Source organism: Scomber scombrus, unplaced genomic scaffold, assembly GCF_963691925.1.
Source record: "Scomber scombrus unplaced genomic scaffold, fScoSco1.1 SCAFFOLD_143, whole genome shotgun sequence".
NCBI lineage: Eukaryota > Metazoa > Chordata > Actinopteri > Scombriformes > Scombridae > Scomber > Scomber scombrus.
In genome coordinates this window covers 89248-97626 of record NW_026910657.1, presented here as the reverse complement: position 1 = coordinate 97626, position 8379 = coordinate 89248, and the positions used below count along the sequence as shown (strand labels likewise).

Here is an 8379-nt window from a genome sequence, read left to right as displayed (position 1 = left end):
CGGGACCTCGATTTCACAGGTCATAAAGTTCTTCTTCTTTAGTCTTTGGTGCCATTTTCATGAATGGAGCTTCTACAACTTTCCACACACCTGACCGCATATGGTATTTTGCGGACGTCAATTATGCTAATTTACTCTTCTTGGGTATGCACGTTCATTTACAACAGGTGGGAGTCAACGTATTCATGCAGGTCATTTACGACTGTTTCCTAGCGATATGAGTGTGGTTCCACCTCACGAAAGAAGTATGAGAAATTTAAGATAAGATGAAGAAAAATGTTCTTGCATCAGGCCCAATGTTCTGCTTTCTGTGTCAAAGAAAACAAAGATAACAGATTTGTTTCTTTTTCTTTCACCATATTTCAGCTCATCACTCAGGTACAAGCATCTCATCACTATCTGACCGTGTCATTGTTTTCCTCTCTGTTTCCTCTCAGAGGATGAAGGACCAGGCCATACGGTACTCAACAGAGATCAAACAGATCGACCTGGACATCAACAGGACCTTTAGGGACCATATCATGTTCATGGATCGCTTTGGAGTCAAGTACGTTTCACAGTTTTCAGTTCGGACTCATTTCACTGAACGAATTATAAAAACATTTTTCCTTTACTGCTTTAATTTGTCAGTGTTGCATTTTAAGTTACTGAGAAATTTAGATAAAGCCAGTGAATAAAGGCTGGTTTAAGGAAGGTAGCTCGACACTTTGTTTTCCAGTCGTCTCCATGGTAACCAGTCGCTTGCCTAATGACATTATATCATCCCAAACAGGATTAAACAAGGACGTTAGGAGTTATCTCAAGTTACAGACCAAAATATCGATAAGGAAGATAAGTAAAAACTACAGTCTCCATGGCAACGCTAGTAATGCTACCCAATCACATTTCTTTTTATTGTACATTTAGTTAAACTTTTGGGTTAAACGCTAGCTGATGATTTTGTTATCAGTTCCACCAAAGAGATATTTCCCCTCCAAATTTCTCACATGGTTTTATTTCAATAACTGTTCAAATTATCCAATATTTCATTAAAAACAGAAATATAAGATTAGAGAAAAAGTCTAAAAACTGAAAACAGATTTGTGGATCGGAACTTTGCTTTTTTCCTTCTTTCCTGTCCCATTAATCATCTCGTCATCTGGTGACCCTTTGGAGAGGTTCAGTAGTAGATCATTTTAATACTTTAAGTAAGTTTAACTGATAAAACTTCTGTATTTATACTTCAGTAGGATTTAAATGCAGGACTTTTGGACACAGGCTGCAACCTAAAGATTATTTTCATTACTGATTAATCAACCATCATTTTCTCAGTTAATCGATTAGTCATTTGGTTTATTAAATGTCAGAAAATCATGAAAAATGTCTATCATTGTTTCCGAAAACCCACGATGTGTCCTCAGCGTCTTCTTGATGTTCAGTTTACCGTCACAGAGGACGAAAGAAACCAGGAAATATTCACATTTAAGAAACATGAATCAGAGAATTTGGACATTTTTCTTTTAACCGTCCTCCCGGGTCATATTGACCCCTTCTTTCCTCCCTTCCTTCCCTCCTTCCTTCCTCCCTTCCTTCTTTCCTTCCCTCCCTCCTTTCCTTCCTTCCCTCCGTCTGTCCTCCTTCCCTCCTCTTTCCTTCCCTCCTTCCTTCCTTCCTTTCCTTCCTCCTTCCCTCCTTCCTTCCTTCCCTCCATCTGTCCTCCCTCCCTCCTTATTTCCTTCCTTTCCTTCCTCCCTTCCTTCTTTCCTTCCTTCCTTCCTTCCTCCCTTCTTTCCTTCCCTCCTTCCTTCCTTCCTTCCTTCCTTCCTTTCCTTCCTCCCTTCCTTCTTTCCTTTCCTCCCTCCTTTCCCTCCTTCCTGCCTCCTTTCCTTCCTTCCATACGTCAGTCCTCCCTCCCTCCTTCTCTCCTTCCTTCCTTCCTTCCTTCCTTCCTTTCCTTCCTTCCTTCCTTCTTTCCTTTCCTTTCCTTTCCTCCCTTCCTTCCTCCCTCCTTCCCTTCCCTCCGTCTGTCCTCCCTCCTTTCCTTCCCTTCCCTTCCTTCCTTCTTCCTCCTTCCTCCTCCTTCCTCCCTTCCTTCCTTCCCTCTTCCTCCCTTCCTCCCTTCCTCCCTTCCTTGACTCGAGGACAACAGGAGGGTTAAAAGAGACTCAAAACGATACTTTGATCACCAACCTAGTTGCTGAATAACGTTCAGTTGACTAAATGATCTGAATATCTCCTCCATCGCTGCATAAAACAGATGTAAAGTCGATCCTTCTGCAAGCCCAGGTGTCCGCGTACTTTTGGCCGTGCGGTTTAAGTCTCATTGTTCATTTCCAGGTTGCAGAGATCATCAGTTTGGATGGAAAAGGTTTTTAATGTGCTGCTTTTTAAAACACAAGCTGTTCCCGGCCGCAGTGTGAACTCGTGCTGAGTGTGGGAGAGGTAGGCAGGCTGTGTTTTTGGACGGCGTTGGTTTTGTTTCTCTTTTTTTTTTTTTGGAACCCGATCCTCTAAAGGAGTGATGTCACTTACAGTTTAATGGACCGCAGGCCTGTTCGGGAGCGGCAGTGGAAAGTCTGGAGCTGCAAAACGTTTCAATATTTAACAGGAGTTCAGCGGCCCCTGAAAAAAATGAACCTTTTTATAGTGACAGGAAGAGAGAGAGAGAGAGAGAGAGAGAGAGAGAGAGAGAGAGAGAGAGAGAGAGAGAGAGAGAGAGAGAGAGAGAGAGAGAGAGAGAGAGAGAGGGAGAGAGAGACAGAGAGAGACAGAGAGAGAGAGGAGAGACAGAGAGAGAGACAGAGAGAGAGTGAGAGAGAGAGAGAGAGAGAGACAGAGAGAGAGAGAGACAGAAGGGAGAGAGAGACAGAGAGAGACAGAGAGAGACAGAGAGAGACAGAGAGAGAGGAGAGACAGAGAGAGAGAGAGAGACAGAGAGAGAGAGAGAGATAGAGAGAGAGACAGAGAGAGAGAGAGAGACAGAGGTGAGAAGAGAGAGACAGAGAGAGAGACAGAGAGAGACAGAGAGAGAGAGAGAGAGAGGGAAGAGAGAGACAGAGAGAGAGAGGAGAGACAGAGAGAGAGAGAGACAGAGAGAGAGAGAGAGAGAGTTCTATGTGTTTTTCCTTTTTTTAGTTCCTTTCACGTTCTGTTTTCTCTGTTAAAAGTCTCAGACATCATTGTGTTTAAGAGCTGAGAGTCTGTTTGTAACACAGTCCAGGTTTAAAGAGAGCAGAGTGAAACCTGCAGGAACAATATGAGGCTCTGATTCACTGTGACTTCCTCCTTCAGTCCTGCTCTGCATGTTTTTAGACGTTTCCAACACACCTGCTTTAAATAAACGGGTCATTATCAGGCTTCTGCAGAGCTGGATGGTGAGCTGACTATTTCAATCAGGTGTGATGCAGCAGGGAAACATCTAACAGGGTTTCTGCTGGGTCTTAAAAAGATTTTAAAAGTCTCAAATTTGATCATCTCAATTTTAGGCCTTAAAAAGTCTTAAATACGTCCATATGTTGCATACTGGGTCTTAAATTACATTTAGTTAACCCTCCTGTTGTCCTCGAGTCAAGTAAGGAAGGAGGGAAGGAAGGAAGGAAAGGAGGGAGGAAGGAAGGATGGAAGGGAGGAGGGAAGAAGGAGGAAGGAAGGAAGGAAAGGAGTAAGGAGGAAAAGAAGAAGGAAGTAAGGAAGGGACGAATGATAGGAGTAGGGAGGAAAGGAGGAAGGAAGGAAGGAAGGAATGAAGGAAAGGAGTAAGGAGGGAAGGAAGGAAGGAAGGAAAGGAGTAAGGAGGGAGGAAATAAGGAAGGAAGGAAGGAAAGGAGTAAGGAGGAAAAGAGGAAGGAAGTAAGAAGGGACGAATGATAGGAGTAGGGAGGAAAGGAGGAAGGAAGGAAGGAAGGAAGGAAGGAAGGAAGGAAGAATGAAGGAAAGGGGTAAGGAGGGAAGGAAGGAAGGAAGGAATGAAAGGAGTAAGGAGGGAGGAAATGAGGAAGGAAGGAAAGGAGTAAGGAGGAAAAGAGGAAGGAAGTAAGGAAGGGAGGAATGAAAGGAGTAGGGAGGAAAGGAGGAAGGAAGGAAAGGAGTAAGGAGGGAGGGAAGGAAGGAATGAAGGAAAGGAGTAAGGAGGGAAGGAAGGAATGAAAGGAGTAAGGAGGGAGGAAATAAGGAAGGAAGGAAGGAAAGGAGTAAGGAGGAAAAGAGGAAGGAAGTAAGGAAGGGAGGAATGAAAGGAGTAGGGAGGAAAGGAGGAAGGAAGGAAAGGAGTAAGGAGGGAGGGAAGGAAGGAATGAAGGAAAGGAGTAAGGAGGGAAGGAAGGAATGAAAGGAGTAAGGAGGGAGGAAATAAGGAAGGAAGGAAGGAAAGGAGTAAGTAGGAAAAGAGGAAGGAAGTAAGGAGAGAAGGAAGGGAGGAAGGAAAGGAGTAAGGAGGGAGGAAGGAAAGGAGGAAGGAAGGAAGGAAGGAAGTGAGGAAAGAAGTATGGAAGGAGGAGAGAGCAAAGAAAGAGGGGAGGAGGGGAAGTAAGGAACAGTCAAAAGATATGGGGTCAATTTGACCCGTGAGGACGACTGGAGGGTTAAACAGTTTGATTGATTGATTGATTGATTGATTGATTGATTGATTGATTGATTGATTGATTGATTGATTGAGACTGGTTCATCTCATGTCTTTAACATTACTTCCTGTCCTCTCTGCAGGCAGCAGTCTCTCTTCCACGTCCTGTCTGCGTATTCAGTCTACAACACAGTAAGTGGAAGCTTTCCCTCCATCACATGAAACACTCAAATACTTTAATGCTTTAACTCAATTGAACTGATAAAGATCTATATTCAGTTCTGAAGCGGCTCATTGTATGCTGCCAGAGTTCAGTATGTTTCACTGTTATATTTGCTCAGTAATAGCTCTTATTGATCTGACATCAGTCCACATTTCAGGTATTTAACTAAGAGTTGAGACATTATACCATCAGCTGATATCAGTAAGACACTATGACGATCCTTTGGTACAAATTGAGGTTCAAACCTTCTTTTTTTGAGGAAACAACATATTCAACTAACTCGCTTCACTTTGCACTTCCAACAGATCAGCTGTGAAACAGTCTGGTCAATAATTCAGTGTTTTTATATTGGTGGATACTTGGAGTAAACTCTGTCATCACATAACAGTTTTATAAAGAGACAGACTTCTAGAAAAGAAAAGAAAAGAATCCTGTTCTATGAAGTGCAATATTATTTAGTTTTATTATACATGTGCAATACATCTACTGCTACATAAGTGCAGTACAAGCAGCATCTGGCTGTATATATAGGTATTAAGCACGGTGTGTGTATGTTTGAACTTATGTATGTATGTGTGTGATTTTAACCTAAATTTTACTTTTTAAAGTCTTTGTCTATTTGAGCTCTACTCAGGCAGTGCAGCTCACATTTAGCTGTACGTATATCTGCACAATGACAATAAACTATTCTATTCTACATATATGCAAATACTTATATCTGCCAAAATGAATAACTACTGATCTGATACCTATATTGGTGTTATTTGTGTGGCTTCTTGATACTAATTCGTTGATGCACCAATATTTGTATATTTGCAACGATAATAAATGAACTCTCAGTTAGCTCAAGCTAATAAAAGCTAATTATTTTCATTAGTCATTTATAATAATTGGAAATGTCAGAATGCATGAATGTGGATGATTTTAAAATGAATAGAACTGCAAGGTAAAGGAAATTTAGGTGAATGTGTGTTTAAAAATCTACAAAAACCATTAAAAAAAAAACCTGTGCAGTGATATTATTAAATGTATTTACCCAGCTGAAGGTTTTACTGATGCTGGGTAATAGTTTACTTTTAACCCAGTTTGTATTATTTCTAAGCAGTAAACAATCAGTTAATAGTTTATGACACTAAAATGTATCTATAAGCACTTAAGGACATATTTAACCTTTGTGTCGTCCTCCCGGGTCAAATTGACCCAGTCTGTTTTGACTGTTCCTTCTTTCCTTCCTTCCTTCCTTCCTTCCTTCCGTCTGTCCTTCCTCCCTCCCTCCTTCTCTCTTTCTTTCCTTCCTCTCTCTTTCCTCCCTTCCTTTTTTCCTTCCTCCATCCCCATTTCTTCCTTCCTTCTGTCCTTCTTTCCTTCCCTCCTTCCTTCCTTCCTTTCCTTCCTTCCTTCCTTCCATCTGTCCTTCCTCCCTCCCTCTTTCTCTCTTTCTTTCCTCCCTTCCATCTTTCCTTCCTCCCTCCCGCCTTCTCTTTCTTTCCTCCCCCCTACCTTCCTTCCTTCCTTCTTTCCTCCGTCCTTCCTTCCTTTCTTTCCTCCCTCCTTTCCTTCCTTCCTTCCCTCCTTCCCTCCCTTCCTTCCTCCCCCCTTTCCTTCTTTCTTCCTCCCTTCCTTCCTTCCTTCCTTCCATCTTTCCTCCCTTCCATCCTTCCTTCCTTCTTTCCTCCGTCCTTTCTTCCTTTCCTTCCTCCCTTCCTCCTTTCCTTCCTTCCTTCCTCCCTCCTTTCCTTCTTTCTTCCTTCCTCCCTTCCATCATTCCTTCCCTCCCTTCCTTCCTCCCTCCTTTCCTTCTTTCTTCCTCCCTTCCTTCCTTCCTTCCTTCCTTCCATCTTTCCTCCCTTCAATCCTTCCTCCCTTCCTTCCTTCCTTCCTTCCTTCCTTCCTTCCTTCCTTCCTTCCTTGACTCGAGGAAAACAGGAGGGTTAAGTGTTGTTAATGTTCTCCTATGAAGACACATTTTATATTATTACAACTGTGTTTTACTACATACTAATACAACTATATATACTGTAACTGTTCATACTTTTATTAAAATAAGAGATTCATAAACTAAAGCATGACTTTGATCCTTTGCTGCCGTGTTTAGTTTGAGTTAAAGTCGTGCAGCGGTGGAAAACCCAGAGTGTGACTGTGTTTGATTTGTGTCTGCAGGAAGTGAGCTACTGCCAGGGCATGAGTCAGATCGCCGCCCTGCTGCTCATGTACATGAACGAGGAGGACGCCTTCTGGGCTCTGTCACAGCTGCTGACCAATCAGAAACACGCCATGCACGGTGAGGCTGTGATTCACACACACACACAGAGTCGACTCACTGCATGTTTTCTAGATGAAGTGCTGCTCTATAGGAGGAGGAAATAGCTGATGAAGTGATTTTCAGATCCTGTGACTGAGTAGGTTTAAATCTCTGTTTCCTCTCTTTTAGGATTTTTTGTTCCCGGGTTTCCCAAACTTCAGCGATTCCAGGCACATCACGATCAGATTATTTCTAAACTCATCCCCAAGCTGAAGAAGCATCTGGTGAGATCACACTCATAACAGAAACTGCAGAGAGACGTCTGATGTGTGATGGCATTTAATGTGATTCGATGCCTCGTATCAACCTCTCTCTTCCTCTCTTTTTCTCTTTCTCTCTCTGCAGGATAGAGAGCAGATGTCTGCAGGGATTTACAGCACTAAATGGTTCCTACAGTGTTTCATTGACAGGGTGAGGAACCTGCCTGATTGATGTGTTTCATCTTCATCCAGCTCCCCCGTCACACTCTGTATCTCACCTCCAGTTTATAACAAACCCTCATCACACTAAAGCTGCTTTGGCTTCCTGTGGTTTTGCCTGTTAAACCCAGGCGGGGAGTTCTGGTCCTCTGAAATGAGGCCAACACGGAAGTAACTTAAAACTGCATTCTATCAAAAGGCCACCAGGGGGCGACCGTTTTGGTGTCAAAAGGACTTCCGTCTCTATACAAGTCAATGGAGAATTCACCAACTTCTCACTTGATTTCTAACCTCAGTAAACGTTTTCAAAATGTGTTTATGGTCTCAATCGCTAGTTTAAAGCCTTCTTCAATGCAGTATGATGTTCATTTGGGACATTTTGGCCTCCCTGATTTTATATGTGACGATAAAGCAGGGTATGCATTAGGGCGTGGCTACGTGGTGATTGACAGGTTGATTGGTTCACAGGTTCAGGAGGGTGCCTCATGCTCCTCCTGATGCCCATATAAGTAGAATCTGTGTTTTTATTTTTCCCAGCATGCACCTGAAATGTTCAAGATGGCGCTGCTCAGATCCGATACTATTGGCCTCCGAGCAGCAGTCCACAAACCAATGGGTGACATCATGGATGTTACGTCTATTTCTTATATACAGTCTATGGTTAAACCTAAATAACTACTATCTGCCTTATTTTAGCTTTTGTAATAATTTGAATAATGAAATCCCATCCTTTTAAATTCAGTGCTTTGCCCACCAAGCCCACCAGATATACTGTAGGTCAGTCTTTGACCTTTTTAGTAGGACAGATGTCCCGCCTACGAGTCGCTCTGATTGGACAGACTCTGCTCCATGAAGCTCAGCATGTGTCTGACTGAAGCATTATAGCCAGGAGGGAAAC

The 8379-nt window shown here is 42.8% G+C and overlaps 1 long non-coding RNA gene across 1 annotated transcript; it reads left to right on the top strand.

The window, feature by feature from the left end:
• Positions 1–528: 528 nt before the first annotated feature.
• LOC133977165 (uncharacterized) lies at positions 529–7426 on the top strand. The gene is made up of 5 exons (XR_009924913.1): positions 529–547; positions 4681–4729; positions 6921–7041; positions 7192–7286; positions 7408–7426. It is a non-coding gene; the product is annotated as an uncharacterized LOC133977165 (long non-coding RNA).
• Positions 7427–8379: the final 953 nt, after the last annotated feature.